We start from the raw sequence: 9,654 nt of genomic DNA on the forward strand, positions 1-9,654 counted from the left end.
AATGGCAAGGCAAGAGGCATTACTATTCCTGACTTGAAATTATACTTCAAAGCTACTGTGATAAAATCAGTGTGATACTGGCAAAGGTAGACCTTAGCATCAATGGAACGGATTAGACATACGTATTCAACTACAAATATACTCAGCCATGTTATCTTTGAAAGAGGGGCCAAATATGCTTACTGGAAGAAAGATAGCCTCTTTAACAAATGATGCTGGAAAAACTGGGTCTTTATATGGCAAAAAGTTAAAATTTCACCTAGTCTATCACCATGCACTAAAGTAAAGTCAAAATGGATTAAAGATCTAAATATTATTATAACAGAGACACTGAATCTCCAGGAAAAGCAAGTAGGTGAAAATCTTGAAGACATACTGAGAAGCAAACAGTTCATGAACAAAAATCAAACTGCATGAGAAATACTTGAAATAATTAACCACTGGGACCTCCTCTAATGAAAATATTTTACACATCGAAAAAAAAATACCAACAGAGTTAAAAGGCAACCCACAAATATGGAAAAAATACTAATTAATAAGTACTCAGACAAAGGTCTTCTTTCTCAAATTTAAAAAGAACTAAAAAACATTAGGGACCCAAAATTTAAAGACCCAATCCAAAAATAGGCATCAGAGATGAACACATACTTCTCAGAGGAAAAAAACACAAGAAGCAAATAAGTATATAAAAAATGCTCCCCATCATTTGCCATTCGTGAAATGCAAATTAAAACAGCACTCAGGTACCATCTCACCCAGGAAGAATGTCTGTCATAAAGTATTCAAACAACAACAAATGTTGGAGAGGCTGGGAGGAAAAATGAAACCTTCTGCACTGCTGGTGGGAATGTAGACTGGTGCAACTGTGATGGAAATCAGTGTGAAGCCTCCTCAAAATCTAGGATTGGAAATCCCATTCAATCCAGCTATTTCCCTCCTGGGAATTTCCCAAAAGAACTGAAAATATCATGTTGTAGTGATATATGTGTGCCTAGGTTTATAGCAGCACAATTTGTGATAGCCAAATCTTGGAAACAATCAAAATGCCCATAACCTGAGGAATGGATGAAAAAGTTCTGGTGTTTTTATACAATGAAGTATTACTCAGCTATAAAGAAAAATAAACTCATAACTTTTTGTTGTTGTTTTCTTTCATTTCTTTTAAACCATTCTTGAAGCTTTATATCTGGTAACCTAAACAACTAATTTGAATACAATAACATGCAAGGGAGCAATCATTGTTGAATTCTTATTACGTTGTTTAGTAAAATTTTGTATAATTAATGATGCATTCTTTGCTGCTTAGGCAGGTGCAGGGACCAGGCTCGATCCCAGGCTTGCCATGCTTGCCCCACCCCCTGGGCATGCTGAGTTGTTGACTGAGATGGAGACTGAGACTAGGCATGGTGGGGCACTCCTATAATCCAAGCACTTTGGACACTGAAAACACAGGGATCACTGTGAGTCTGATCTGTGTAGTGAAACCCTGGAGACCCTATACTAAATATAAATTAAATAAATAAAAAATGCATTTATTATTTTGTAGTTTAAAAGCAAATAAAGAAACTTTTCCTTCTTTAATTCAACATGTCAGGTATTTTATTCCAGCAAAAGTGAGAGAAGTAACCAAGACACTGAGATTTAAATATATACTCGAATTTTCCTGAGAATGTATCATAAAATCTTGCATTATGCCATCCCTGGCATAATAGTTTCTCCTTTTCTGCTTCTTCCTCAAGGCTAGAAAGACCTTTCAATTGTTCTTTAGCAGGTAATTTTTTTTTTTTTTTTTTTTTTTTTTTTTTGAACCGGGGATTGAACTCAGGCCCTTGCCCTTGCCAAGGAAGTGCTTATTCCACTGAGCCACCTCCCCAGCCCCTAACAGGTAATTTTTAAAATTAATTTTATTGAGAAACAGCAATGAGACAGTATCAAAAGCGATTAATAGGACAGTTTCAATAATTAATACATTACATATTGTTATCTTCTTAGTGGTTATTCATAGTACAAGATACATGCATGATATCCTGTCCAAATTTTGTTTAGTTTTGTTAGAGATGGGTATTCCATTTCCATTTAAATATCATAGGTGTGTGAATTCAGCAAAATATTCCAATATAGCCCAGCATTCCATAATATTATTGGGTTATCCATAGGACAGACAATATCAAAAGTTGTTGACTTGAACCTTTTATAGCTCAGCATATTAATATGTCTTTACTTTTTATACCTCGTTTTTATACTTTTCTGCCAGATTAACAGGTAAATTTTTAATTACCTGTTAATTTAAATCTGCCAGATTAACAGGTAATTTTTAATTCAGAAGGCATTATCTGAATCTAAGTCTGAGCAGAATTTAGAAGTCTGAGAGACTTCTAGTATCCCTATAGTATCTATTCTCCTTTTTTGTAATACAGTGATTTTCTGAATTTTAATCACAAAAAGGTGTAGCACTTCTTAGTCATACGTGATTCTGGATTGGACCTTGTTTGAAGAAGTTAAGGATGCTGTAACTAGCTCCAGATTTATGGTATTAATTGACAAGGAATAGTTTCTTTTTTATGCTTCTTCTTCTTCAAGGCTAGAAAGCTGATGCACCTGGGAGTATGTGGTACCAGAAGAGTACTAGTGCCTCTCTAGGGTGTGGGGAGCAACAATTTGAAGAGTCTTTGAATCTGCTGCCTTGGAACCTCCAGAAATGTTCTACAACTTTTCCTGATTAAATCATTACTCTATTTGAGTAGCCAAATGTATGTCAAGTCATTTTTTATCAATAAGGTCCCCAAAAGTGAAAGAAAATGAAGCCACAAATAGGGCCTCAAATAGGGAGATGAAATGGGCAATGATTTGCTGATATTTACAGAAAATTCCAAGATGTAGAAAAATACAAGAAATAAGAAAAATACAAGAAATAAGAAAAACTGTTCCATTGTGAGGATTCTCATTCTGTTCTTCTCTACTCTGTTTGACAACCCAAAAACCTTCCTTATGTTATCTGTCTGTGATATTTTTCTTACAGTTTCTGGTTGAATTGATTCATGGGGAGACATTATCAGAAGACTGATTGGAAATAGGAGAAAGATATGGGTATTTTTATAATATTGCTTTTTCTGTGTCATTGTGCTGGCTGTGGTAGTGTTTCTCCCCCATTTCATTATCCTTTCCAATTGCTACAACTTCCTATATGACTACATTCTCCCTGTGGAATATTTAATGGAATTTATCTCACTAAATTCAGAGCTGTAAATAATACAACCCTACTCTTTACTAAGGATGCACAACTGTTCATTACTTTCTCATTATTGTAAACAGTCAGCTAAAACAAAGCTCCTCCATTATTCTTCTTTGAACCAAACTTTTTTTGTAGGAATTCTGAAACATGCTATAGAGAATGACTTTGGCCAAGTAGTAAGACAATAAAGTTGGATATCTAGCAGTTTACTTTTAGGCAAAAATGCTGTCACATTACATTGCCTTTTTGCATGAACATGAGAGGCATCGTTGTGACATGATAAAGATTTGAATAGTTAGGATAATGGCAAGAATATGACTGGATAGAACAAAAGGGACAAAAGTGGTCTACTGGACCCCATTTCAAATTCATGAAGTTGGGTGTTTCTGTTTTCAGTTTTTGGAAAGAAGCCTCTATCTGTGGCCTTTTCCTGGAAGAAGTAGTATGTACTCCTCTGTGTACAATGACAAAGTGATGAAAACTACAGTGTGTGGACTCAGTGTAAATACTTTACCCTGAATACTTAACTGTCTTGTATATACTCTTACCTTCCTGCTATTCTGTCCAGCGTTGGAGAGATGACCATTTGAAGAAGACTACCTCCTCAGATTGAGTGCCTGCACAGTACACTTCCTCTTAATCAAATGATTTCAGGAGTTGAAGTAAAAGCTGGAGAAGAAGAGATACATATTTAGGTGCTAGACAGGATCTGTGATTTTCTGTATAGGCACTAATAATAAATGAGACATCAAAGCCATCTGAGACAAGGCCTTCCTTATCATCGTTCACCCATCATCCTCTGCCATCCTACCATGTACTACCAGGAATCACGGTTCTGTCCATTAATTCCCAAATGAAAATCTATGTAACAACATCAAGCAATGTGAGCCTTCATAGGGAGCTTTACAACTAAAGAGGATATTACACATCATCAAGTCATTCAAGGCTAACAATAGGCTTAATTCTTTATGCTTTTGGTAATTTATCATAGCAGTAAGACAATCATGTGTAAGCTTTAACTTCAAATGATAAATGAATGCATGCAAGGCCCATACTTCCTTGAATACTATTTTCTGATAGCCACTGCTTGTTACCTTTACCATTTTTATTTCTTCTATTACAATTAGGTAGATATAGGTAGATATACTTACATTTCAATATGCAATCTATCAGTATGAACCAGTGGATCTATTGACCTCCTTATAAAATATGAAGTTTTTAACACACATAGCATTTCTTTCCCCCTTTTCCCCATCCATCTCATGAAATTTTTTATTTATTTTGATTTAGGCAAGATATTCCATACTAATAATCAATAGTATCTCTTAAAACTCTTCCTATCTCTCATGCTCTGGTGATTTCTGGATACTTGTCTTTTTTTTGGGACCGGGAGATGGCTCAGTGGAATAAGTGCTTCCCTGGCAAGCACAAGCATCTGAGTTCATTTCCCGGTTCTGCCAAAAACAAAACAAGCATACTTGTCTTTTTTATTTTAGCTGGACAGGGCCTTCATTCTGAACTACATCCCAAGCTACCCTCATTTTCTCATATCAAGATAGGGCCTTGCTAAGTTTTCTGATCTCTTGAGTAGAAGACAGAGGACTATTGTAAGATGATCAAGCTTCACTCCATCTAGCTCTCTATGAATCCTGGCTGGTAATGCAATCCTTTCTCTTCTCATTCTCTTTCTGTATAACATGGACACTTGCGCTATACCATTTGAGCTTATAGCCTCCAAACCTGTGGGCCTGATATATAGCGCAGCAGCACAGCACATGGCTAGCAAGTGTAAGGTTGTGAGTTCAATTCTCAGCGCCAAAAACAAATAAACAAAAGATGAAAAAAAAACCCTGTGAGCTAAGTAAAACATCTTTTTCATAAACGCCTTGTGTCAATTACTTCTCTATAGACACCATCTTAATATACACTCAGAAATGGCCTTCAGTAGATTAGTTCAGCAAATGTATAAAATATAACTTTTATCCAGCCAATTTTTATATGGGAAAACTCTCACCCAATAACTCAAAACATGACTTTGCTATGAGATGAAATATTTAAAGAGTTAATTAGGTTAGTATGAAGATACCAGAGTGGGCTTTGCCCACACAAGAAGTGTCCATATGAGAAGCCAGAGTGAGGGCACAAATACACTTGTGGTGAGATCATAATCACAAATTGGACTTTTTTTTTTTTACCAGTTGGCCCGTAACTAGGAATTCTGTGTTGAAATATTTTTAATGTCACATAATAAAATTATATATATTCATAGGGTATAACATGACACCTTGATGGATGTACAAAATCTGCAATTTCATGCCACTGTACTTGATCTATCACCTCAAACATACAATAATTTTTTGTGGTGGAAACACTTAAAGAATATTAAATATATTGAAAAAATGTTAAATATTTTATAGGGATAACAGTAATATTCAAGAAAAAGAATACTGTTAAATGAAAGTAGATTTCAATTAATTATAAATGTATGTTGTAAATTATAAGGTAAATATTAATTAATTCTAGAAATGTAATGAATATTTTGAGAAATATGAAAAGGGTAATCATAGAATGTATTTAGTAGTGTTCAAATAGGTAACAAAAGAGAGGAACAGCCCCTCCCCCGTGTCCCCCTTGCCGCTCCCTTTTTTCCTTTGATTCCCAGCCCCACCTGCCAAAATGAACAGCTCTGATGAAGAGAAGCAGCTGCAGCTCATCACCAGCCTGAAGGAGCAAGCAATAGGTGAATATGAAGACCTCAGAGCAAAGAACCAGAAAACAAAGGAGAAGTGTGACAAAATTAGGCAAGACCGAGATGAAGCTGTTAAAAAACTGGAAGAATTTCAGAAAATTTCTCACATGGTTATTGAGGAAGTTAATTTCATGTAAAACCATCTTGAAATAGAGAAGACTTTGTCGAGAAAATGCTGAAGCTCTGGCGACAAAGCTAAACAAAGAAAATAAAACACTGAAGAGAATCAGCATGTTATACATGGCCAAGCTGGGACCTGATGTAATAACGGAGGAGATAAACATCGATGATGAAGAGCCCACCACAGACACAGACAGCGCTGCTGAGCCCTGCATCTCAGTGCAGTGTCAGAAGCAGATCAAAGAACTTTGAGATCAAATTGTATCTGTTCAGAAGGAAAAGAAGATGTTAGCCATTGAGCTGGAGAATCTCAAGAGCAAACTTGTGGATGTAATCAAAGAAGCAAATAAAGTTAAACAAGAAAAAGCTGTTTTACATGCAGAAGTTCTTGAACAGTGAAAAGTCTTAGAAAAATGCAACAGAGTGTCCATGCTGGCAGTTCAAGAATATGAAGAGATGCAGGTAAACCTGGAGCTGGAGAAGGACCTTTGGAAGAAAGCAGAGTCGTTTGCACAAGAGATGTTCATAGAACAAAACAAGCTAGAGAGACAAAGTCACCTTCTGCTGCAGAGCACCGTCCCTGAACAGCAGCTCTTGAAAGCTTTAGATGAAAACATGAAACTCATCCAGCGACTTGAGGAAGAGAGAATTCAGCACCAGCAGAAGGTCAAAGAATTAGAGGAACAACTAGAAAATGAAACATTGCACAAGGAGATACATAATCTGAAACAGCAACTAGAGCTCCTAGAAGAAGATAAGAGGGAACTGGAATTGAAATACCAGAATTCTGAAGAGAAGGCCAGAAATTTAAAGCATTCTGTTGACAAGCTTCAATAACGAGTGAACCAGTCGGAGAACTCAGTGCCTCCTCCACCTCCTCCTCCACCGCTACTCCCCCCTCCACCTCCCAATCCCATCCGGTCCCTCATGTCCATGATCCGGAAATGATCCCACTCCAGTGGCAGTGGTGCTAAAAAAGAAAAGGCAGCTCAACCAGAGACAACTGAAGAAGTTATAGACCTCAAGAAGCAAGCCGTCGAAGAGACCATGGATAGTATTAAAAAGGGAGTTCACCTTAGACCAGTGAATCAGACAGCCAGACCAAAGGCAAAGCCAGAATCTTCAAAGAGCTCTGAAAGTGCAGTGAATGAGCTAAAAGGAATACTGGGGACACTTAATAAATCTACTAGTTCAAGAACCTTAAAATCTCTTGACCCTGAAAACAGTGAAACTGAGTTAGAAAGGATTTTGCATCGCAGAAGGGTGACCACAAAAGCAGATAGCAGTAGTCCAACTGGGATATTAGCCACCTCAGAGTCCAAATCCATGCCAGTGTTGGGTTTTGTATCCAGTGTAACAAAACCAGCCTTGACCAAGAACACTCTGGAGGCAGAATTCAACAGCTGCCCCTCCCTCACACCTGAGCCAGGTGAAGGGTGCCATAAATTGGAAGGATGCATGAGTTCCAAGGTTACCTTTCAGCCTCCCAGTAACATCGGATACAGGAGAAGTTACATTGGCAGTGAAAACAGAGCTGAACCAATAGTAGTTTTAGATCCCATTTCCACACACGAGCCCCAAACCAAAGACCAGGTCACTGAAGAAGATTCATCTCAATGCAAAGATGATGAAGATGAAGCTAAACCAGAATTCAGAGAAGATAGCACTGAAAAAACAAGAGAGACAGACAGCTCCAGCTGCTGAGCCATCAACCAGGACGTGGGTGTGTTTGGAAGTCCTTTTCAGTAAGCACGCAATTCAGCTCGGTGTATTGCCAAGGACTAGGGACATTCTGTCTGGTCACTGTATTCATGATACAGGTTCTTTTCTGGTGTCACTTTTGTAAGTAGCAATTATAAGCATAACTATAGCAAAACACATTTGAAGTAGTTTTTGGCTTTTGAACTTTATAGGGATAAGATTTTTCCTAGTTACTGTATGTATGAAGTATGGCTTTGTTTAGAAGATTACAAAGGGTTCAGATGTTGGTATCTTTTTAGGAACTGTGCATACCACTTACCAAATTTCAGTAAAGTTGAAAGTTCGAGGTGCTTATGAGTAGCTGGATCAAAAGAACAGAACAGCTTAACAAGATATAAAAAGCCCCCAGAGCAAGCACAGTGGCTAGGCCTGTACCTCAGCTACTCTAGAGGCTGGGGCAGGAGGGTCACTTGAGCCCAGGAGTTTAAGGCCAGACTGCAGAACATAGTGAACCAGACTCAGAAACTAAAAGCCTTCAGAGAAACTTCTATTCTGGGTCTGGCACGGGTGATTTCCATGGCATACAAGTTATTTTCTAGGGTTAGACTGAGGTAATCTTCAAACTCAGGAGCTGGCTTCAGACCAGTTGACTCTTAGTCAATGTGAATCACACATCTTGTTGACTACTAGGTGGACAGCACATGTTATTGATAGTGTCTGAAGATTCCCAGAGATTCAGTGTGAATGTTCTGGTGGCCTGGATGTGGAGTTGAGGTGAAAGTCCAAACCTTGAATCAACAGTAACAGCTTCATACACCATGTTTTCTGTACCATGAGTTAACTGTGTTTTCCAGTATACTAATGTGGTTGAGGCACCATATTCTATCACAGTTATGTTCAGTGAAGATAAGTGATGGGCCACACTTTGCTTCACTGCCATTCTGTATTACACAGGTTCTTTTGTTTTGTTTTAAAGAAATCAAGTGGTAGTTAGTCTCTCAAAGTACAGTGTTGCAGGCTACCACTGCGAATAAACAGAAACGTAATCAGGGATTAAAAAAACAACTTATGCAGCTTTCAAAGTCAATTGCTTCAAAATTGGTGTTTATTTAAAATAAGTGGTAATGTACTTGAATGCACTTTTTATGACAATGATTCAGTAATGGAAAATTTACTATTAAAGGAAGTGAAAGGTTTAGTTTTGTTAGCATGAATCAGCATGTAGCTGTCAGGTGTTTCTCACCTAAGGGCAGAAGAAAATGGTAGAAATAATTGCAGTAGTTGTATTGTATTGTATTTTTGTACATGTGCTAAGCAGAGGCTCAAAGACATGGGTAGTCAGGCGAATGTACTCCCTCCGCTTGGAGACAATTATCTTTGCACAGGTTTGTTATGCTTGACTATTTCCATGTTCTTCCAGAGATGATTTACAGTTACCTATTACAATACTCATAGGGAATTAAAATGTAAAGTTTTTTCATCTGTATGTTTTGCTAACTGAATAATAGCTCTATGTGATATTTTAACTACAAACTGATTAATTCACTTAGATGAGTTATGTTATACTGTGATTTGAACTCTCCTCACCACAATGCATTAAAAAAAAGTAAACAAAAAAAAGAGGAACATAAAAGACAAAGATAATGCATAGAATATAATTTCACATAAAGTAGACTCACTAAGAATAATCAATTTAAATATGAATGGTCTAAAATAACAATTATTAGACAAAGGATCTTGGAGTGGTATTGTTGTTCAACAAAACAGGCTATTTTAAGGATGGCTCCAAAAAAATCTTAAAAATAAAGACAATATAGATTCAATTAAAGACTTAGAGAAAAATAATAGCACT

The 9,654-nt window shown here is 37.0% G+C and overlaps 1 pseudogene; it reads left to right on the forward strand.

The window, feature by feature from the left end:
- The first annotated feature begins 5,884 nt into the window (after nucleotides 1-5,884).
- Nucleotides 5,885-8,294, forward strand: LOC101591785 (annotated as a pseudogene).
- The last annotated feature ends 1,360 nt before the right edge of the window (nucleotides 8,295-9,654 follow it).

The sequence above is a fragment of the Octodon degus genome, unplaced genomic scaffold (assembly GCF_000260255.1).
Source record: "Octodon degus isolate 3935 unplaced genomic scaffold, OctDeg1.0 scaffold00469, whole genome shotgun sequence".
NCBI lineage: Eukaryota > Metazoa > Chordata > Mammalia > Rodentia > Octodontidae > Octodon > Octodon degus.